This window comes from Oreochromis niloticus, linkage group LG18 (assembly GCF_001858045.2).
Source record: "Oreochromis niloticus isolate F11D_XX linkage group LG18, O_niloticus_UMD_NMBU, whole genome shotgun sequence".
Classification (NCBI taxonomy): Eukaryota; Metazoa; Chordata; class Actinopteri; order Cichliformes; family Cichlidae; genus Oreochromis; species Oreochromis niloticus.
The window spans coordinates 24848315-24872490 of NC_031982.2; the positions used below are offsets into that span (position 1 = coordinate 24848315).

The 24176-nt window shown below is 40.9% G+C and overlaps 1 protein-coding gene across 1 annotated transcript in view; it reads right to left on the reverse strand.

The window, feature by feature from the left end:
- Nucleotides 1–24176, reverse strand: part of mtcl1 (microtubule crosslinking factor 1) — a 78425-nt gene that overhangs the window by 41621 nt on the left and 12628 nt on the right.

Genomic DNA, 24176 nt, shown 5'->3' on the forward strand with positions numbered 1-24176 from the left:
AAGACATCTATCGTCGATATAACGATATAAATTACAAAAATGTAACATTTCCTGTAAATTCTGTGAATCTCGGGCATCTCGACTTGCGTGAAGTGTTTCCAGCTGGGCGTCGTGTACCTGGAGTCGAGTGTTTTAACTGATGCATGGAACTATACATTTTTAGACGTAAGTTGTAACGGCAGCCGTTTTCTTTGTGAGTATTTATTACACAGCGTGCTGCGGAGAAAAGTCTGTTCTAACGTTTGAGTCTAAGGTTTATTTTTTAGCACCTGGCGGCTCTTTTTTGCTTCTCATCCGTTAATACTCTGCATCTTTCACGTGACTTGTTTTATTTTGAAAAACCTCAACAGGATCTTGAGCTTTATTGTGAAAGGTTTATGTGGAAAATAAACAAGCGGACACGCCGTGGTTTTACCGTCGTTGTTGCTAACGAAAACGCATAAAAAACAAGCGCTTGTCCGTCCGTAGTGTGGTTATATTAAATATAAGAGAAAGAGAGAACTTTAAGAAATTAATATAGCCACTACAGTGGCCATCAAAATGATGAAAAAATATTGCCGTAAACAGTTTATTTTGCGACACCACGAAACAAACGATAGCGTAAAATGAAACGATAGACGTTTTTCTATCGTCATCCGATATATATCGTTATATCGAACAGCCCTAGTGCTTTAGATCCCATTCATAGCTCAGTGTGACAGACGTCTTATCCCGGCTCAGATTCAGTGACACATGGTGCATCCACGACGCTCGGAGGGGAAAGCATCTGCCCGTCCAGTGGGGAAATCTGTCCTGTAGCTAATACAACAGTAGGCATCGCACGCAAAGCCTGGATAAAACAGGGCCTTCTACACGCCAGCTTAGTCTTACTGACTAATAAAATCATTCATTTTTTATGAAGTCACTTTCTTACATCAGCTGCAGCTCTATCAGACTGGGACAAGATAAATTATCACAGAGAGAGGGAAAGGGAGAGGGGGGAAGAGAAGCGAGAGAGAGAAAGGGAGGAAGAAACCCCCCTCTATAAATGCAGAGCCTTTTCCAGGAGCAGACTGCTGTCCCGGCAGGGTTATTTAAAGGTTTGATGATCAGTTGGGCTACGGATGGTTTCCCTTCTAGGAAGCATAACTTGATATTAATATTCCTGATGTCACAGTCATAATCACACATCTCTGTGTAGGTTCTCCGTCATCCAGGTCATGGTAGTCTAAGGAGCTTGGAAAGAAAGCGATTTCACGGATGAGAGGTGAAACGTCTTCATGGTTTGTTTTTTTTAAACCACCTCCAGCATCTTAAAGTCTCTCATTAAATAGAATATTAAATATTTCAAATATGTTCCAGGACTATTGTGCCAGACGTTTGTTGATGGCAACCACAACCATCTGGTCAAGGTGCAACATTATACCAAATATTAGCGGAGGTGTACGCATGTGTATATTTGAGCCTGTATGTATGCTTTTAACCGTGTGCCGATTAGAGAAAATCCAAAATAAATTCAAAGTTGTGCACCCGTATCTTATTTTAAAGTAATTAAAGACGTTTAAAAGATGATTAAAGCCCCAAATTACCACAATAGTCATGCTCCAGATGAGTGGATGTAAACCACTGCAGGTCATTGATGAAAAATACTGCACTGGAGTTGAGCTAAGCAGCAGCACAGTCACTCACTGCAGTCGACTGCATCAAGAGTTTTTAGCATATTGCTTCCTCTTATTCATTTTTTGGGAACACTGTTTTTGTTGTACTCGTATTGCAAGCTTGAGTGAGATGGTCTGTTAGTTCCACTCATCCACTGCTGATCAGAATCCAACCTTTTAGTGCTTTGAAGCACCAAAGCTTGCGAACCATTGCGTTAACCTAAAATTAACCAATTCATGTCGAATCACGTAGCAGAGATTGAAAGGTGCATGTGGGATGTTCAGTGGTGGGATGAACTTGTCATTTGGAATTGAACGAAACTGATTTTTTTTCCTGCCCACCAAAGATGTGCAATAGCTCAATGAGCAGAATCAGTGTTGGCTACTCCTCTTTCAGCACTCACTCACTCTCATTTTCACTTGGCACACAGCAGATTCTTCCCTGCACACGCTCTGTTGCCATCCTAAACAGACCAGAAGGACAGTGTGAATCATTCATGGCCAGACGGATGGAAAGTGTGAGGGAGAACCTGTTTTGCCCAGAGCAGGAACGGACCTTGACTCAGTCGCTGGCTCGGCGACAGGAAGGGAGCGCCCGCTTAGAAACGATGGCGCAAAAATGAGCATAACCAAACCGCAGGCGGCAACGGTTACAGAGAGGCGTCTGTGTCTGCTGCTTTCTGTGACAAATTTGAATGAAAATACTGTTTTGATTTGAAACGTTATTTTATTTTATAAGGTTTGCGTGTAGAGAAGTTCAAGCAGGGCACAGATGAGACACATTTCTCTGTTGCTGCTCAAAAGAGCTTTATAGTTTTGTTTCATTTCCTAACTGCTGCACTCTTCCCTTTATCAACATGTTTCTTTATCTGCTCCCGTCGCTCTCTCCACAGTCTCAGTCCACTTTGACCTCTGTGCTGCTGTTCTAAAAAAAAAAAAAAAAAAAATCTTTTTCTATAGGCCCAGTTACCCTTGGTCTGCTGCCTTTACCAGATCTGATTGCTTGATCGAACTGTGGCACCAACTGTCTGAGTTTCCCTTGAAAAAAAGACAGATTTCTTAAATTTGTCCCTAAATTTAATTTGTCAAACTGATTCTTTTAGACACTGGAAAAAGCTAAAAGTCAAAACGACTACACCTCTTCTGAGCTTTCCCTACAACCAGACCTCAATATTTCAGCCTCAAAAATCCTCTTTCTTTAAATACAACAGTTACTGACTGATTCATAGTTTACTTTATTTATTTATTAGCTGCATCAAAATTGTGCATCTGCACCCGCCCACAGCCCCTCGGGTCACACTTCAGCTTTGTTTTCAGGGTCTCTCCAACACCAGCCGTGGTTTAATTCCCCACCCTGGTGACGGGGCTAATCTCTCTGGGGAGACAGCGGATTAGACAGCATCTTGTACAAAGCTCCTCAAAACCTCAGACTGCCATTGTCAGGGATCCCCGTTTATTCTACACACAAGTCAATGTGAGAGTCAGAGAAACAACAACGTGATCAAGTAACTCAAAGACACTCATCTGCGATTCGCCTGCAAATATAACTGCACAAACAAACCTTATATTACTTACATTAACAGTGAGTAGTCATTCAAATGTCAGATATCTGTATGGCATTGTTATTGTTCTAATATAATGACGAAAACTGAAGTAACGGGATTTGTTTTTTTGAGCTGTTAGTTTTTTGGCTTCAAGTGGGTCATAGAAGCGGGAACCTGCAGGGCTGAAAGATGAAGACAACACTGAAGCACCACTTGTTAAAATGCCCAACTTTAGAAATAAACAGCCTGGCACAAACACTGTTTTTTGTTAATTTTTTCCTTCAGGAAAACTATAAAGGTTGATTTCTTTCTAATAAAATACTCATTAGAATGTTATTACAGCTTAAATTTTGAATTATTAAAGGCATGGCTGCTTTTACTGGCAGTTAGGTTCCCACTAGGCAGCTAGCTGACCTCTTGGCTATAACTGTTGTTTTATTGTAGTTATCTGACAAGAGTTACAATCAAGCACACTGCAAGCCATGCTCACAGACACAGAAGTTTGGTGAATTAAACTGTAATATTTTATTTATATGTTGCTTCAAAGCCCTTAGCAGGTATCAGTATCTATGCATTGCACCTGTATAGTTTATAGGAGCAGTTTGTTAACCAAGTGTCCTATAAATGCCAGCCCATTTTCATTCCCATTTCTAACTTTAACTGATAACTTGGCACTCCACTCATGGCTCCATAAATCCGACGCTACAACAGACAAATTGATGTTGCTTCTTCTGAAACTACCAAAGCCTCAAAATGACACCAGTGCAACTATTTATATCTATTCGAGCGTGCAAAATCATGGTGTTAAAAAATCAAAATCAAAATCGTGTTAAAGCTCACATCACAGATCTGTCCGTGAACAGGGCGATTTTTATGGTGTGTGGAGACCTTTTGAACTGAGATTCAGGTGTGTTATGCAAATAATCACTAATAAAGTTTCAAGCAGCTAAATGAAGCTGGCTGCGGAGGTCTGGCAAACACTTCTTTCTCCAGACCTGCTGATTTCAAACTTTAATCACAACACATCACCAGACAATATCCCGACCACACTACAGCAGCACGCTAACTCAAAGTTCCCCGCTGAAATTTTCCAGTTATTAAGGATCAATAACATGAAATGAACAACAATATTTATCCAAGATAGTTAAACTCCTCCACCTGAGGCAGTAATCATTCCCCACCCGGTGTGGGGTGAGCGGACCGTCACAGACCAAATATTTAGCTCAAATAATCACCACGTTATTCCATAATGGAAATAATTATCTGCACCTCTAAAAGACCTTTTACCGCTCCCTGATAGTGTGAATGACTGTTGCTCTACTTATTAAAATTTGATTCAACCACTGAGATTAATTGTGCCCCCTGAAAGCTCTGCCACATTTTCACATCCTCTGTGCGATTGCTTTTCTTCCACTTCGACACACATTCGTCCTCCTGCTCGCTAAAAAGCACAAACATGCACACAGGTTCCCCCTTCATCATCATCATCATCATTCACGTGTGGTGCTCTCAACAGCCGGTTAGCTCGGGTTAGTGGGAGTCAGTCATGCAGTCACGCAGGAGCAGCATGCAGTCTGGCAGGCAGATCCAGCTGGTGTGAGAACTGGCTGCAGTACTGGTGCTGCTGGTTTTGACTTGGACCTCTGCCAGCCTGCAGGATTAGCAGATTGTAGTTACACAGTCGTTACTCTGGTGGGACCGAGTGAAGCAGGCGCTGCAGGCCCTGACTGACTGCCAGTCTGTATTTCACTGGCCTTCTCATGTACCTCCCTCCTGGACTTCATAATCCCGTTTTACTCCCTTCTTGCTTCTTTCTTTCTTCCACATTTCCTTACTTTATTCCAGCTCCACATAAATCACCCTTGAATGACATCTGAAATTTATGTGGCAACTAAAGTTATATATGTGTGTGCTCACAGTGGCCGTTCTATCTTTAAGAAGCACCTTGAGTTTTATATCATCCAAGTGAGGTCAATGTAGCGTCTCAAACTCTTTTAAAGGCTTCACTTGGGTAAGGATTATAAATGAGCGCTAAAATGAGATTTAGGATTTGTTTTGGCAGTTTGAGGTCAGATAAAACTTTGATTTGATTTATTTGAAGATGACAGAGTTAGGATAAGGTTTAGCGCAAGATATGAGGGGCAGGAATTTAGAGGTGACACTTTAAGGATGTCACTGAGGAGTTTGGGGGACAGGTTCTTAAAAAGAGAAGACACAAAAAAGATTTTTGAAAAATAACATCTCCACTGTTATAAATCATCTAAACCCTCAGTGAGTCGGTACACTGGACTGCACAATCGAGCAAGTCCAGAGACATTTCTTTAAATTTTGTCAGGAGTCAACAAAATTCTCGATGAAGAGTCAAAAAATTCCCATCATCAGAATTCGCTCTGGAACATTTTGATTGGTGAATAGAGTCGTCTTGGGTTGCAGCTATCTTTATCTGTGGCTTTTTTGGTAGCCCCAGCTGAGGCAGCGCACTAGTCTGCTGGATTAAGTAACTAACTAAGGTTCATTAGGTATAGGTATATTCATGTAGGTATAATCAAATTAAAACAGTATAAAAAAATAAAACTATGATAAACAGTTACATAGGGTTTGGGGGTTTGTAGTATTACAGCTTTCGGCTTCAGTTTGATATGTTAATTGGTGGTTGGACTGGTTAGTACATTCACATTTCACCAAATTCTTATTAGCCAGATGATGTCTGGCATTAACATTATAAGAATAGTGTTGAAGTTATTCCATAAATATCCTCCCAGGACTGACCCCTGGTTTTTTGCAGGTGGAGAAACAGGCTTCAACAACTTTGAACTTCCAAATCTAACAACAACCACTCGTTCTAACTGGTTTCACAATTACCAAATGCTTACACAGAGCTGGCTCCAAACTAACATGTCAAATCATCGATGTAATATAAATATTTTACCTTGTTGTGTGGTACAGACCATCAAAGAAGTTGTAGTTTCAGTTTTAATGAGTGAAATCCTGGTGTTTTACTTGTATCTCACATTTATTTGTGTCCTTGAACGTACAGTTAATGCGTACGGTTTACTAAACAAGCTTGCTTTCTTCAGCTGAGGGTCAAGAGGCTGAAAACCAATGAGTTGCATCACTGTGGCTAAGGCCATTCTTTTACAAAGTCTATTCTCCTCTCTCATTAAAAATGAAAAATGGTATCACACTGGGAACTAACCACAACCCTGGAAAATAAAGAAACGCTCGACTGCTACTGTCTGTGTTGTATCGCAGAAGCTGCGTGCGACAGTGTGTTTATGTTCAACAAGTGTTTATAGCATTTGTTTATAATTAAAAATGTGTCACAAGTTGTTGTTTTTTTTAGGTGTGGGGCAAAATCCTGACAATTCAATTTCCCTGAGAAAATTTAATTTTTCATGTTGCTGCTGCAGTCTCACTACACAGTCTTGGAAGGAGTGTTGCGCTGAGAAGAGGAAAAAAGAAAAGAGAATATGGAGTATTCTGACACGCCTGTTTGCGTAATACACTCGGGCATTTTTGGAACAAGTGCAGACTGACATACACAGTGACATCACCCCAAAAATCCCAATGTGGGAAGGGGGAAAAAAAGAAAAACATTTTGGGGGTGGAGGATGAGTAAAAATGGGAACACAGCGAGAGTATTTTCAGCAGCATCTGTACTCAACAGCTTGGCCTATTTATGATTTAGCTCAAAGACCGTAACACATTGCAGAGAGGGGCGTCTGGCTCTGGTAATGGGATTTAACAGGAAGTGTGGTGTGACCAGCGAAAGAGGGGGGCGGGATGGAGGGGCTGGCAGGGTAGGGGGTGGTAACGGAGCACAAAAGCAGCTGCGACTGCCGCTGGATGCAGATAAACCCCTTCTCAGCCCTGACAGAGGCAGCTAAGACTCCGACACAACAGAATAAATATCGCTCACCCGGCGGGAGAGCTCAGAGATAAGTCGCTATGAAATGTTTAGAGGCAGATTATATTACGGAGATCTGGATGAATGAGCTCTCAATCTGGACTGTAATCCGTTTCAATAAATTAATTAATACAGCGCACACACACACTTGTCTGAATATATTTAAGTGTCAGACGCCCTCTCTTTTTGTCACTTGATTTAATTTTTTTTTTCACCCCATCCAAGGACGTTATTCTGATGCACAAGTGTTTTCTGTTGCTGCTCCTGCTACTTCATGATTCACACAGCTGTTTTATTTTTACACCGGTAATCAATCTGTGACTTGCAGCACCTGCATTAGTCTAAATATACAGCTTCTAGATATGCTCCATCAGCCAAATACGCACCATGCAACCCACTGAAATTCAATTTGCTGCTGAAAATGGTGCACCGCCACCCATTCCCCCTCAAGGCTACAGTGAAGTTGCTGCAAACAGGAGCAGCGGTGATATTTCAAAAAAGCCTTGCACCAATCAAAGCTAAATGAATTAAAGCAATCTAGCAGAGTGGGCTTCCAAGATGATGCACACATGTGTGCTCGTCTGCACATGCGTGTGTTGTCGAGACATCCATACAGCGTGTGATTGTGTGGGTGCCTGTTTTTGTGCTTTTTGTCTGGGCATCCTGGTGCATCTGTGGCTGCGACTGCGTGTTTGTGGCAGTTGCTGGTCTGTCCGTGTAATCGGCAGTAAGACAGGCTTCATGCAGCACTCTGAGGTCGTTCCAATGTCAGGGCACCCCCAGCGGATGTGACTATCTTGTAAACAGCTTCAAGCATCTCCATCTCCCCTTTGTCTTAACATCAGTACCTGTCCAGAGATTTTGATCCACCTCAGAGGTCTTTATAGCCAGAGTTTGCTTCTGAATGCAGGAGCAGAACTTAGGAGAGGCATGCGGGAGAAAATGAACACGACTGCCATTAAAAAGCTGGTAAAATTCAAAGTGGGCACGTTTTGGCACAAAGGATGGCACTGGTGTGAATAAAACCGTCATCTAAGACTTTAAAACTATACTCAGCGATGCTTTTTAAAGCAATGAAACAAATTTATTTGTGTGTTATTAAAGAGATTGCTTGTAGTGAACTAGATTGACTATACGAAACAGGTGTAGCAACAGTGAACCTTGAGTTTTTGGATAAGAGGGTTGTGTGCCAAGTTATAGGCTAACTATCCAACTTGGTTAGCCATTTTTTGGGACAAATAAATGATGAAAAATTCTCCAGAAGGAGCCAAAACTACAAACACAGTGCAGAGGTCCAGTTCAGTGACTCATGTTAGCTGAGACCCTGCAATGCTCTGGTAATTTCAATCTCCAGTGACACCATCCACTTGTCTCTCAAAGCATTAAATCCTTAATCATGTATAATTTCAAATACTTTAAATGGGTGAGTCATATAAAAATTGTCACAAAGGAGGAAATTATCTGCAGAGAACAAACTAGTTTTGAAATTTCTGCTCTAAATTTGGAGAAGTCTGTGGGCACTGACTCATTTTTCAAGCAAACTGCCATTCGGGGAGCTGCCAGTTAATGCCACCTTCTGTGTTGCTTTTATTGTTGCATCCCCAGAGGTTGCCACTTCACGGTGACAAATTCACTGAGAAGTATCATCAAACCCTGCAGTTCCCCTCAGCCCAGCAAAGCTTTTTAGTATTTTGGAAGCTTAACATTCAGGTTTTGCATCTTTACTGTTTGGTTTGTTCTTTACTCAGTACCATGTTTGGCCACAGACACAGATGTTTTCACTGAAAACACTGATAAACTGTAACTTGCCCATTATCAAACAAACCAGACAAATAAAATAGGCAGCATTTCTGGTGAATACACTCTCGCTTTTCACAGGTACAGTCAGATATTTTCTTGGATAGAGAGGTAAAAGGAAAACGAACAGCTTCTTCCTCTGACTTGTTCTCACCATCACACCCCTCTTGTGTGATTTTTGTATAGAATTTTTATTTTTGTTGCACATTTAAGTCATATATTCATTTCTATTTATTCTTTGCTATAAGAAATATGAGAGATCCGAGTCTTAATGACGATAGAGGAAATGTGTCATGTGGACACACACACACACACACACACACACACACACACACACACACACACACACACACACACACATTCACTTACTATTATGTCAAAGCAATAAGAGTGCCCCAAAGTATTGATACTAGCTTTAAAGTAAACACATCCATCATTGGGTTTATTACAGGGTGTGAAGTGTTAACCTTTGATGTGACAGATGAAGCATGACTGGTGACTCCAGCTGCGAGATACTTTGTGTATGTATTCAATTATTTTATTTTGCAGCATCAACCTCTACAGGGTGTACCCTGCACCCTATGGCAGCTGGAATAGGCTCCTGCCCCCCTGCAACCCTGAATTAGACAAGTGGAAGAATTTGGATGGATAGACCATTAAAAATACTGGAATTCTGTGATGCATGTTCCAGCAAAAACACAGGACTTTCAATGTTGCAGACAAATTAAAATATTAAAAAAAAAGAAAATATCATAATGTCAATATGCAGAAATTTGTTAACATTTTGCTGTGATACATTCAAACTGTAAAAAAAAAAAAAAAAAATTAATTAAAATTAAAATATATGAAACTGCAAATTTCATTCACTATTCTTACTGCTTTTGCAATAATCCTGTGGCAGTAAAAGATCAGGCGCTTTGCATGAAGCATCAACAGTGCTGCTATTCCTGGATGCCCACCAGAGATTTCCAGGTCCTACAGCAGCATGTAGACAGTAAAAAAAAAGAAAAATCCAAGAATTCTCTAAGGAGTCAGCACCGGTAGCTGTAGCAACCGATGCTGACATGCAGAGTATATATATATTTATCGTCCTGCAAGGCAGCGGGAATACAATATGCCTACCTGAGTGTGTGTGTTTGAGTAAATGTTTGTGGATGAGTGTCTGCAGGAGGTCACGCGTGAGCAGCGAAGGGTCACTCCCATATCGCTCCTCTCCACTAAGCCGCCCCTGACCTCTGTCTGAGACCCAACATGCAATAAAGAGAAGCACAAAAGAGCTTTTATGGGCCATGTCACTACCGCTCTCGCTCACGCTTTACAAATCTCCCTGAACAACCCGACGGCCTGGCATGCTGCTCGTGGAAAACACGATGCCACTCTGCCAGCTGGCACGATCCAAAGACACAAGTTCGACACAACTTACGGGGGCATTAAGAAATTCGGCAGGAGTTTAGCAGAAACACTCCCGCTAATCTCTTTTACAGAACAGAGGAGTGTTGTCATTTCATGCTGCTTCGAAATAACAACAGAAAACTGCAATTAACTGTTAATAATTACTAAATTATGTCAATCACTGCGCGAGTGCTGAAACTATTTAGCAAAACAAAATAACTGTGCAAGAGAGGGTTTTCCTCAAGCGAGTCAGATTTCGCAATGTAAGACATGCATTAGTCATTAGTGTGTGCATTTGTGTTGCACGTGTCATACATTAACATGCAAGCTGGCTCTTGAATGGCTCGAGTGCAGTGCTGACACTGCAGATCCCACGGTAAGAGGAAACAAGAGAGAGGAGAGGCTTCACTTCAGTGAGTGCTCCCATTAGCATCAGAAGCTTCTCTCAAACGTATAATTACAATCAGCTCCACCTCAAGGTGCCATCATGAAACGCAGACAGGCCACATTCATTTGAGTACTTTATTAAGCTTCAGAGACCAAGCATGAAAACTTATAGGGCGCAGAAGTACCGTGTTGCACAATGCTGATTTATAAGCAGTATAGTAGGGGAAAAGATATTTAATATAGCAAAGACAGGCAGCAATGATCCCCTGTTATCTTTGTCATGATAACAGGATATAAGAGCAGGTAAAGAAAGATAAGAGTGAGAAAAGGAAGGTAGTCTCCTTATTGTCAGCCTCGAGGAGTCTGCAGCATGTACACATAACTGATGAGATTAATAATGAAACCAGGAGCGGGACAAGTAGCTGCTTCTGTGGACACTGACGTTTAATTTCAGTGTAAATTCAGCTTCAAAATGGTCAAGTCACCAAAGAGGTCACGTTGTCTACCAACTGTTTAGTATTTCACTCTAAGGATTAAAGAAACCTGCTGTCTCATGAACTTCGGGAGTTGCATTTGAGATAATAACATAAAGATGTCCAAAGTCAGACATGACACATTCTTTAAAATGTGAAATGGTGATGCATTACAAATTTAACAAACATCTCAGTAACAATTAGAAATGCAATGAAAGGTTTGAGACACTCTGGTTTATCCTGTGGCCAAGTGATGAGATCCAGATCTCCAGGTCGGGAACCAGCTGATCTACATGAGGCGGTTGACATTGAGATTATTGAATATTTTCATTATTTTGTACTTTTTCCTCAAATTGGGCAAATTTTCCTCATTTTCACCTCCACATTTTCTATTCCTTGACTTTACTAAAGTAGCTTTGCATGTTTCACAGTTCAAAATATCACCTGATTATCTTATTTTTGAGCCTTAGCATCATCAGCTGTCTGACACTAGACACAGTAGCTCCTCTGTCTTTAAGACCACCAGCTTTAAGACAGCTTTGTTGTAAGTGGCTGCCCCTTGGTAGGGTCAAACAGCAGGTCAGCGGAGCCTCTATTATCTCATAGTCAGAGCTCTGTGTCTAAGATTTTTTTTATTTTTTTTACATTATTTACATTTGATCTTTTATATTGTGTACATTGTCTATCGATTTTATTGTTTATTTTAATATTTATGTACAGCGCTTTGTGATTGTCTATCTGCGAAAAGCGCTTAATAAATAAAGTTTACTTACTTACTAAGATGGCCTCTGATTTACACGTTCAAGAGTATGAAAAAAAAACACTGCCTGAAACAGTCTGAAGCTCGATCTTCACAAACTAATGGCACATAACTGAACTCACTGTCTGAAGCTTTGGCCATGTGTAATAAGAGTATCCATCATCATAATAGTAAGCAGATAATAAGGAAATGTAGAATTCAAGTCCCGCTGGTGTCTGGTTTTGCACACTACTGTACATCAAACAAAAATGCTTCCACTAACTCACGGTAAAGATGTCTCAGCTGGCTCACAGTCAAAGGACACACTGCCTGGTTGCCCTGTGAACAGTAGCTAGTAAAGCAAGAAAATCTTCTCACAGTAATTAATGACCCGTGGCTGGCTGTGCTATCCATCACTGGTTGCCACGGTAACGGATGGCTCTAGACGGCCAAATCGAAAAATCTGACCTGGAAATAGAAGAACTGAGACAAGGAGCAGGAGCTTCTGAACACAGAGGGATGTTATAATTACACTAACAGCACCTGCTCTCGATGTTCTGATCAGGTGTTTTTCACCTGATAATGTACGCTTTTAAAAAGAAGCGCCGTTTCGTGTTATTGTTTTATCTCCGTGAGCACTTTTCCATCCACCTTATTAAGCGCATCTTCAGTTTAGTCTCTAAACAGATCAGTGGCAGTGTGGAACATTAAAAGGAAACTCTATGCGATGAAGCTTTTTTTAAGGCTGGTGGTAAAGTAAGAAGTTCTAATGTATGCTGACGAGACTCCGTGTGGAGGCTGAAGTTCAAATATCCATCCATCCATTCGCTTCCGCTTATCCTTATGTGGTTAGTGGGTTGCTTTAATGTTTGGGAGAGGGGGTATTTGTATTACAATTTTCCAAATTGTAAAGAAATACTGTTTAAAAAACCCACTGTGGCTTCTGTTCCTGCCACAGTGTAATTCGATTTAATGCAGTAACCTTAGGTGTCCATCAAAGCGACCAGTCACATGTCAAAAGTGAGTCGATCCACAATTTGTTGATAATAACTGAGTTATTATCAACAAAAAACTAGTCTGTGCATGAATGACTGACGCATTAATAGGTACATTTAGTAAATAAAATGTTCTGGTTTATCCGTTACTTTTACTTTGATATAAAACACGAGTTTGAGAAACACATAAATTAAATAGTAGGACATCAACAATGATAATCATCACTGGCACAAAAGAAAATCAACATAAAAGAAAAAAAAAATATATAGACAAAACAAAAACCCCATAGACATCTCCACCAGCGATGAGCTATCCAAATCTAAAATATTGTTTTAAACATTGCTATTTCAATAGGATTTCTCAGCTTATCCCGTATGAGGAGCCCAATCACAAGCAGAGAGGCTCAGTGTAAAAACATCAAGTCATATGCTCCCATTCTGTCACTTTTGGCTCTATTTGTAAAGCTCTTGGTGCCATGATTTGTAGTTCTTTGTTATATCTCATGGAAAAATGTTCATAGTTAGTGTGGAAGGTACGTTAGTTAGGTAAATATGAAAATTTTACATATTTTAAAACCAACATATTTGCAAAGGAGAGCTTAAATAAGCCAAGTTTTGTTTTACTTTACTTTAAAACAAAACTTTTTTTACTTTGTTTATTTTGGCACGAGCACTCTAAAGAATTGGAGCTTATTTTTTGGTAAATACATTTTTTTTGACAGAGTGCATCACGCTGTCCCACAAAATTTGTATCTGTGAGTTGCCTTAAAATTTCATCAAACACTGCGACTCTAAAAGAGCGAGCTGACAGCCTGGATCCAGCTAATGATAAACTCTGAGCGACTGCGGGCCTAATTTAGCCCCCTCGCTACTATGGAAGGATGACAAGTGCAGAACTGGCAACCTCCCCCTGTGGCTCGGTGAGAGAGCTGGTGGTGGAGTCGAACGGGGAGACTGCACCCCGACCGCTAAAGGCGAGAGGAGGGAAGTGGTGATTGATATTTCTGCTATGAAAGGCACACAGTCTGGCAAAGTGAACCAGCTTCAGAGAACAAGTGCATTTTGTTCTGAACACATTTCCAGCCTGGAGAGTAGAGCCAAGTCCAAACAACTCGTTATTTTCTTTCTTGTAAAGTCTGCTGCAAAGGTAGGGCTTCTTATAGTCTGCCTGACTACGTCAACACTGCATTTTGAACACTGTAAGGTACAAATGATCTGAACTAAAACTACATAGCCGTAGCTGCATTTGTTTGCTGTTGGACTGGTAATATTATTGAAATCAAACTCAGCTACCAAGCCTAATACCTGATTTTATAATGAAGAAATTATTTAATGTCCCTGCTTGTGCTAACACTGATGGTACAACTGACATGTTACATGGCAGGATTAGGCAGGTGGAGAAACTTTAATGACTCAGTATGAACTTATATGATCAACTAACCTGCTCTGCTGCAGCTCTGAGTCAAATGCATTATATATGCAGATGTGATGTGGACTATTATGCTGCCATGGCTGATGTCCAGTCCCCATAAAGTCATAAAAATGGATTTTGGCAAATGATGCTAAAGAGCATCATGAGCTTAATTTCAAACCAATGCTAGCTACCCTTGACCTAACCTAACAGTGACTATAGATACCACAGACTGCCCTGCACTGAATTAGTATCTTTTAAAGTGTCTATTTACGAAAATGATTAGCATTTAATAAAATGTCAGCATGAATTAACCAGATAACACAAACACCCTTGAAAATTCTCTATAATCTTAAAGTAACATTTAAAATGCACCTAATCGCCTCCTAGCTTTAAATGCATAACTCATCACTCGTCTTTATTCTTCATTATTCTGTTAAAAGAACAGCTAAAATCTGCAAAACAAAAAAAACTAAACTAAACAGTGCAGTGTGGGCATCCATCTATCTACTTTCTTCTGCCCTGTGACTCTAATTCCAGCAGTTTCAGGGTAAAAGGCTGGGTACCCCAATGATGGATCGCCAATCTGTTTCAATTCAATTTATTTATACAGCGCCAAATCACAACAACAATCACCTCAAGGTGCTTTATATTGTAAGGTAGATCCTGCAATAATACATACAGAAAAAACCCCAACAATCATATGACCCCCTATGAGCAAGGACTTTGGCGACAGTGGGAAGGAGAAACTCCCTTTTAACACGAAGAAACCTCTGGCAGAACCAGGCTCAGGGAGGGGCGGGGCCATCTGCCACGACCAGTTGGGGTGAGAGAAGGACGGCAGGATAAAAGACATGCTGTGGCTTTTGGCTAATGCATAGAAACAGATATTTACACTCACATTCACACCAACAGCTACTTTAGAACCACCACTTAACCCATCCCCATGCATCTCTTTGAACTGTGAGAGGAAACCATAGAGAACCCCCTACAGACACGGGGAGAACATGCAAAAAAGGCCCCAGTCCGGATTCGAACCCACAACTTTCTTGCTGTGAGGTCTTACTGCCGAAGTCTAAAAAAGCTTGAGGACAACAGCAGCAATCCCACAAATATTAAATGACTGTTTGTTTGAGATCACCTCTGAATCAAAGAAAAATGAATGGACACCCACGTACCCCTTTATAACAAAGCCCTCAGTGAAGTCATGAGACTGTACAGGGCAGCTCCCAGGTGGGAATGTGTGTAACTTAAAATGAGCTGCAGGACAGTGCTTTAAAAAGCCTGCAGACACAGCAAAACTCTTCCCTAGAGACAGACAAGTGAAAAAGGAGGCCAATACACCTGAAAGGCATTGGCGCTGCATACTACTGCTCTGTCTGGAGGTCATCCAGTGCACATCCAGCCTAAAAAGCCTAAACTCCCAAACATCCCAGAGTCTAAGTGAAGCTACTGTATAGATACACATATAAAATAATAATTTAAAGCGTCACTAGGAGTCATTTGCAGAGCAACGCTAACAGCTATTAGTGACACTGTGGCTCAGACAGGCCAGGAGGAGGGAAGAGCTGCCATGTCAGCTGCCTCCAAACTCTTCAGCAGGTCCAGCGAGTATTCTGGGAAAGCAGACTGGCTGCGTGCCAGTGCTGTGCAATGTGCAGCACAAGAAAGCGAGCCATGTGGAGAGGGCAAGGGAGGCGAATGTCGCTCTGAACTCATCATGATGTACAGAGAAGACGGATAAGATCGGCGAGTTACACTCAACCGGAGCCGACCCCGCCCTCGGGCAAAATAATGCTGACAAATCAGAAATGGTAAGAGATACTACATTTCCCATGCTGTTCCTGCCACAACAAATTTCTCCAGCACAGACATGCAGAACACAAAGATCCTCTCTTATTTTTTTGTGCAACCCGTCTTGAACCAGTTGGTGCAGCTGAGATTAAGAATTCATCTTTGAAGGGAGGATAAAGGATAAAGCTGGTGATATTTTACCTTCACATGTATTTGGCAGACGCTTTTGTCCAAAGCAGCACACAGATGAATCTCTGTTATTATCAACAAATCTGATGAAACGACCAAAAACTCAAAACAAATGTAGCCCATTGTGGTATTTTTCATAGCTGACCCACTTCAGCACCATTCATTACCATTGATTCCAAACCTTTGCTTCAATTTGGCATGTAAATCTCCTTTACTTGAGTCAAAAGTGTTTATACGGGTGACCTAGACGGATGCCGCTCAAAATTACATTCCCACTCCCACGCAAACCGAACAGAGGGGGGATTTCCTTTGATCGAATATAAAAAGAATAAAAAGTAGGAAGTCTTCACTTGTCTGAATATCATTAGTGGCTGTTTTACATTGAAAAATCAACAAACTGGGTCATACAACAGAAAGTTGTATTGACATAAAAAAAACGTCAAAACTCTTGAAAAGTAAAGAACTACTCTGGAGATCACTCGCAACTTTGTATTTTGCAACTTCCCAACTCTAGCATCCCAGAACTGAAGTCATCCATTACCTGCTCACTTGGGCAGTTTACTCATCTGTACATGCATACAGCATACATTTAGTGGGAACAGGGGACAGAATCTCTGAGTCATCCCTTTCCACTACATGGTCCACCAACGTAGTGAAAAGGACTAGTTGTTGGTGCCAGACGGTCTAGTCTGAGTATTTTAGAAGCTGCTGATCTACTGTGATTTTCCACACAGCCCGCTCTAAGGTTTGTAGAGAATGGTCCAAAAAAAGAAAAGAAATATCCAATGAGCGGCAATGAGCTCTCTGGGTGAAAATGCCTTGTTGACATCAGAGGTCAGAGGAGAATGGTTGGATTGCTTCAATGTGACAAGAAGACAGTAACTCAAATAACCACTCATTACAGCCAAGGTATGCAGAAGAACATCTTCAGACTGGCTGCCACTCCTGTCAACCAGAAACAGGAAACTGAAGCTACAATTCATACAGACTCATCAAAGACTGGAAAAACATTGACTGGTCTGATGAGTCACAATTTCTGCTCCAGCATTCAGATGGTAGGGTCAGAACTGAACAACAAGAGAGCATAAAACCAACCACTGTCTCAACCACTCAGGCTGGTGATATAGTGGGGTGAGGGACATTTTCTTGGCACACTTTGAGCCCAATTCTGCACCAACTGTGTGAGGCTATTGTGTCAATATGAACCAAAATCTCTGAGGGAGATGAGGAAGATGAGGATTACGTTTACTTCATCGTGAGAGGTAACTCTAACACACTTGGACACAACTTCAAGGTTGACTTATGTAGATACCTACTAATAACTACTAAATCACTGAATATGATGTACAGCTATAACTCGTGTACTGTTTTGTTCATGGCCATCCTGCTTAGTGAGGTCACAGTTTGAGGAAACATCATAGAAACAAGGAACTGGTTTTTCCTCTTTGTTAAAAGTCCAAACATTCAGGTTTGCTTTGTTTTTCCACAATGCCACCAGTGTTTTGCTGGTCATCACACCAGTTCATGCTGCATTCCTAATGGGTTGGTTACAATGGTGGAAGTAGGTCACAGTAATCTCCATAAACATATCTGCCTATGAATATGTAGAACCTGTAGGCAAAGGTTTTCTGGTGTCATTATGCAGTCAGCTTGAGTTCTGCTGACCAAACACATTTAAGCAGCCTTTGACTGTGTGCAGGTAAACACACTGTGTAAAGAGCAAGGAGAGATTGGGGGAGTATTTGCTGAAATGCAATCTTGAAAACATTGACTATTTAGCATAGAAGAAAGTTGTGCCCAAAACTCTGTATTTGGAAACAACTACCACTGAATACAACAGGAAGTCATTGCTCAAACATGCATCAGTTCTATCAGAAGCCCTGAAAAATTGCTCCTTGTCTTCAGAGACTTTGTCAGCAGACTCGTCAATGGGTTTCCAAACTTAGGTTATAGCAGCAGTGATATTGTGTGATGGACATTTAAAATGTATTCCAGTTATAGTAGCCAAAGTTGAGGCTGACAAAGAACCCACACTGTTGGTTTTACACATAAACATTTTGCTCCTCGACTGCTGTCCTGTAAAATCAACCAACCGGCCAAGCCAATTCATCAGCCAATATTAGAGTACTGGAGACATACTGGTATTGGGGTATATATGTCTAACTTTAAGTCTCAAAAACCAGTAAAAACAAAAAATCTTTTAAATTTAAATAATTTCCTGTTACTAAAAGTCTCTTTCTTTGAGATTTGGTGCAATCAAAAGATGGGATACTTCCTTACTCCAGTGCAATAGTGCAAAAAGAAATAAGCCCATTTAGACTTTGGTGCATCTGATTGTTTCTGTAAACAGACTTCTCAAGATAGCTTCCAGGCCCAATTAAGCCCTTATCAGCAGCTTATTATCCTTTAGCCCATGATTATCATGTAGTTAGGAACGGAGGCCTCGTCTCACATCATCTGCAATTCATAATTAGCATGAAGCAAGTTATTTTTCAAGACTCTGACTCCTCGTTCTGTTATCATCAAGCATGTGTCTATGGTAACAAAGCATGGATAAATAAAAACCTTACAACCCCATGATCATAAACTTGTGTCTGTTTATCTGGAGCTTTCCCTCAGGCATCAGCCATGTCTCCTCTGCTCACTAATAGGAACCATACCCACAGCATACAACAGAGCACTATTCTAATCTATGGAAGGAGCCTGAATGGGCGCACAGTTGGAGGAGGGTGTAGGTTAGGGGGGATGAGGGTCAAAATGATGCGTATGAGTGTCCAGCTGGCTGATAATGAGGTCGGCCTCACCCCCGCGCCACTTTTCCACCACCCAGCACTTCACTGTGCCCTTGTGTGTATCAAAAGGTTCACAATAGGTTGGTAATAAGAAGGAGGGGCTTTCGCTTCTGCACACATGGGAGCTTTGTGGCCAGAAAATGTTAGGAGGGGAACCAATAAAGGAGCAAAGTGAGAGGTGAAATACTGAGCTATTATGAAATCCCAGCAGACTACCAAGCTGCCACAGGACGTTGTAAAAGATAACGAAGTCTGAGCTCAGGTGGCGGCCAAGGTGTGCAGTGATCTACGGAGTTGTTACCCGGACTTGTTATTAGCCCAGATGATGGTTTAAGGCGGGGGGTTGTGTTTGTTTGTGTCGTGTCACAGCTCCTGAAGTGGAGCTTTTAACTGACTCTTATGTGATGACCGCCTTCCTCCCTCAGCTGGGCTGCAGCTTTGGGGTCTAAGCATTGATATGCTTATTTAATTAAAGGTTAACCACTGTTTAATTTCTAAATATTGCAGTTTACACTCATAACCTGTAACATTTTGCTACTCCAGGGCTGTACTTTAAAACCAACCACGTGCGCCAGCTAATTCATCAGCTAGTATTAGGTTATATATTGGTAATTGGGGTATATGTCTAACTTTAAGTCTCAAAAAACTAATGTTATCTAAGGATCAATGCAGTACAAACTCCCTAAAATTGGTATTTTAAAAGTTCTCTGCAAAGTATTCATGCATTTGCATTTACTTAAAATGGAAGCCTAGCGGTCAGTATATCCGTTCCAATCACTGTAAACATCTATGTCTGAATCACACTTAATTAGGCATAAAAAGAAGGAAAATCATCACTGGTTTGGCTCAATCTCAGATGGTTGTTCACGGGCAATGTGCATTACCACGTGAACTGCTGATCGCTTACAGAGCAGTTTAAAGCTTCAAAAAAAACTTAATCTAGTACTGCATATCACAGCATGACTTGGAAACGACAGGCTTGCCGTAGCTCTCTAGAAACTACAATACCTCGACCTTCGTTATGTGTTGGTATAGTCAAAGGGTGATGATGTTCTTCTCCAGGTCATCATTAGTGCAGCAAAATTCAAGGCCAGCAAAGGAGGGCGAGGAAGCTACACTAAAACCCCATAGGTGCTTAACAAAGAGGGGATTGAAAGCAAATTGAAGAGGTAATTAAAGGAGGGATAAGTCACCAAGATTTCACAGCTTTCTGATGTAGTCTTCCTCAGTCGTAACAAGCTATGCAGCAGGTCTCTGTCCATATCGCCAAAGTCATTATTTGCTTATGACTGTTTGCGTGCAACATTCAACCTCGGAGAGGAAGCAGTGACAGCCTCTGTTTTCTTTCGCAGTCTCATAGTTTCTTCTGTAACAAGCACTTCGGATTAAAGCACAAACAGATCTATAGGCTCCCACAGTTCTCAGACACATGCAGCCCCATCTACTTCAAGTGAGAGACCACAAACACTAAGCCTTTCATGTAGAATAATTAAGATTTTGCAGGGAGTGATGAGCACACAGAATAATCAGGACCCTTAAATTATCATGTTAGTTATAAAACTCCTAGCTTTACTGTTCTGGTCACTTTCAGTGCTCTCAGCTGTGGCAGGCAGCTGTTTTCTGTGAAAAACACTATGAAAGACTCACTGTATAAAGTACATATTGAAGCATTTATCAACTAGATATTTCAGCCAGGTATTTCCCTTAGGAGTTTACAGAGACCTGGACAAGTTAAAAGATGTGTTATTATTGAACTTATATTCATCCAGTGCCAGAAATAGGACTCCTAATGAATGATAATGCTGCTCTGGCTTTACTGGAAATGTTAAAAGCCAACACATTTTTCCAAATGTCACATGTTATATAACAACAAGGAAAGTAAGGAAAACATTTTTTGGATATGAGTGCATCTTTATGTGCCTTTGTACTCATTCTGGAAACCGATTCTAGTTAAAGGCCATGACGTAGAGGCAAGAACAGAGCTTAATGTCTTGCACAAGCTTCGTGCTAAATAATATACTCATCTTTTCCCTGACAGTAGACGTGTTCTTCTGAAGCAGGAGGGCTGCACAATCCTCCCATAAGTCACTTTAGTCACTTGTATTTTACATTTATGTTGATGCAGCCTTGTCTCGCCCTGTTGCTGCTGTCGGTGAGGACATGGTGACAGCGCTCTGTGACTCAGGCGATCTCTGACCGCTGCCTCATCAAATGAACTTTTTTAGACTACAGCGAAGCTCACTGACTCCACACAGTCCCTGTAGCCTTATAAACATGGCTACAAGCAGCTTTTAACAGTAGGACTGCAGGCGTGCACGGGACATGTAACTGGGCTTATTTTAGAGTAAAAGAAATGGAAACTGGCCAGCACAGAGCTGCTGTTAGCATCCTGATAAGATGTAACACTGGGCCACCATTGGATCTAATTTACAACTAGTAACAGTTATGAAATAAATAACTGATTAACCAATTAATAACAGCTCAGGTGAGCAATGGTTTGGACTATCATATCATATTTTTATGCATATGAATAACTGTTGGAGCTTTTTTATTTATTTGTATATTTCTATAGATCATCTCCTTGTAATGCCTAATGACAAGAGTTCTTGCTACATCAGGATCACTCTATATGCCTTTTCCTGCTATCAAGCCACACATCTGGGAATTTTTAGACTTAGTAACAATATCATCTCATCTGCATATAACTTTAAGCTGCATTAGTGCATTGTTTTGGTCACTACGCACCAGAAGAAATTTACCCGTGTCCTCTTCCAGACAACAGAGCTGTTTGAAAACAGCAGATGGGTGTCAAGGGATTATTCTCTTCAATTTTTATTTATATATGAAATAGGCTTGTGATGCACTACAGTTGTATTTATTGTTTTATTCAGGCTGTTGGTGAGAGAATTGTTTGCAGAATCAAAACAAAGTTAAAACTTTCTCACATGATCCTTACAGGATTACAGGAATCAAACTTAGTAAGAAAATGTCTGAATTTAGTTACCAGTGACCCACTTTGCATTACATGTAGTCATTATATATTATTTGTTATTGTGAAAATATGGATTACTGGAGCCTTAACAGGATTTTCTCCTTTCCATTTTTTTTTTTTAGCAAAAATCTTTATAGTCTGGAAGCATCCAAAACAATTCAGCAGGATAACGTAGATCAGAACTGACATCTTCTCTCTTCATACCCTTAGGCGAGGCCAGAACAGCTTTTTCTGACTATATTTCACTCAAGGCGATGGCCCCCAACATACTACTGGGAGCTCTATTTTCCTGATGGCTTGTCTGTTCCTTGTGTTTGGAGGAGAGGTGAGCAACACAATGAATCAGCCTGAGTTACAGCCTGCCAAGCTGCTGTCAAACCCCCTAAATATAACTGCTAATACCATTTGTTACAGTGAAGAAGAGAAGAATCCATGATACCAACCTTGGATTTCTCCTGCTTTCAGATCTGGGTTAAGCTGAACAAAATAATGTGAGACAATGAGGTGATGTTTTTCAGGGCTTTATTTGCATTTTCAGATGTTTTATTATATTTAAACTCTATTAAACCGCTGCACCTGTATCTCAGCCACGTTTCTGTTGCACCTCTGCTCTGTTTTGGACTTGTTGTTTTCATTTTTTTCCCTTGTATAATTAATTTATTTAATCATCTCGCAGCACATTAAATATTCATTCTCCAAAAACACCCAACTGGGCCAGATGCAAGATTAGCTTTGCCTTTATAGAGATTTTTTTTTCCCCCATTTTCAACTATAAACATCAAATGATGGCACCCAAAAAAGGTGGAAACATCTGAATTTTCAACCAGCCATGGCGAGTTGCCAGGTCGCTCCCATAAATACAGATTTTATTTTATAGACATTACGAAAAACTCAGGATACATTTAGTTTAATTTCATCATCAAATATCAACTGTTTTAGATAAAGTATTTTACCAGCTTTGATGCCTGTGAGAGCACTTTAAATGCAAATCAGATGTGAACTACATGCCAAGGCTCACGATTTCTGAAGACTGCGCTTAAGATGGCGACAAATATGTTTTTGAATTTCTTTCAAATGCCCCTTCATGTGTCTGAAGACATTTAAAGACACACTTTCATGCTGGAACGGCGAATGCTTCGGGATGTTTTCTGATTATAAAACGACGGCTTGGATACGACTGCAAATTGAAACATTTGAGCAACATGATGGCGTGCATGAAAAATAAATAAATAAATAAAAAAGGAGAAATTCCATTTTGCAAGGTTTTTAACTTCAAAGGCCAAACGCCTCAGAGTTGTAACACATGACTCCAGGGTTTCATGCACTTGTCGATTTTCCATTACTTGCTTTGGGTCTCCGATAGCTTGCCTATAGGGTAACAATATTATCTCCTCTAAAATGATTTACTACTTCATAGTTTAGGCATGCATGATACACATTACTGTTGTAAAATAAAAAGCTACGCATGAAGCACAGCCTTGATTTCAGATATGCGTTTATGGTGTTATTCTAATGTTGTTCTCGTAAATCAGAACTGAAGATGTGGTTTCCACCTGAAAACAGCAGAAATGTGCAAGTGATGGCGTTCTCCTCTCAATCACGTCCACGAAGAATTTCTGCACATCGAGCAAACTGCACAGTGGCTGCGCGATGATAAGCTTTATATGGATGTGTGTCACTGCAGCAGATTTTGAGTCCCTACGCTGCTCCTCTCCTCACGCCTGTTCTCCTTCCTATTGGTGGAGTAAGACACAAGATACTAACTAGGTCAATGAGATTCCTTTACACTCCTCCAACAGGGGAACCACAGCAGAGGAGAGGAGAGGGGGAAGATGTGAAAGAGAGAGGTGAGGAGAAGCAAGGAGAACAGAAGGATCAGGAGATGCTTCTTTAAAGCCAAGGCTTTTTCCACCGAGGAAGGGGGGGAACGATGCGGCAGCTCTGGCAGGAAACAAATGTCTGTGGTGACTCTCGCTCAGATATTGTTGATGTGACTTATTAAGAATGCAGGCATTTCCCTCTGAAATCTTTGTAGTGGGGAAAACACAGCAACAAAACAACTGAGAGGTTGGAACTTCTCTCGGAGACACCTTCAGTCTTTACTTTTAGATACGTGCACAAGTGAAC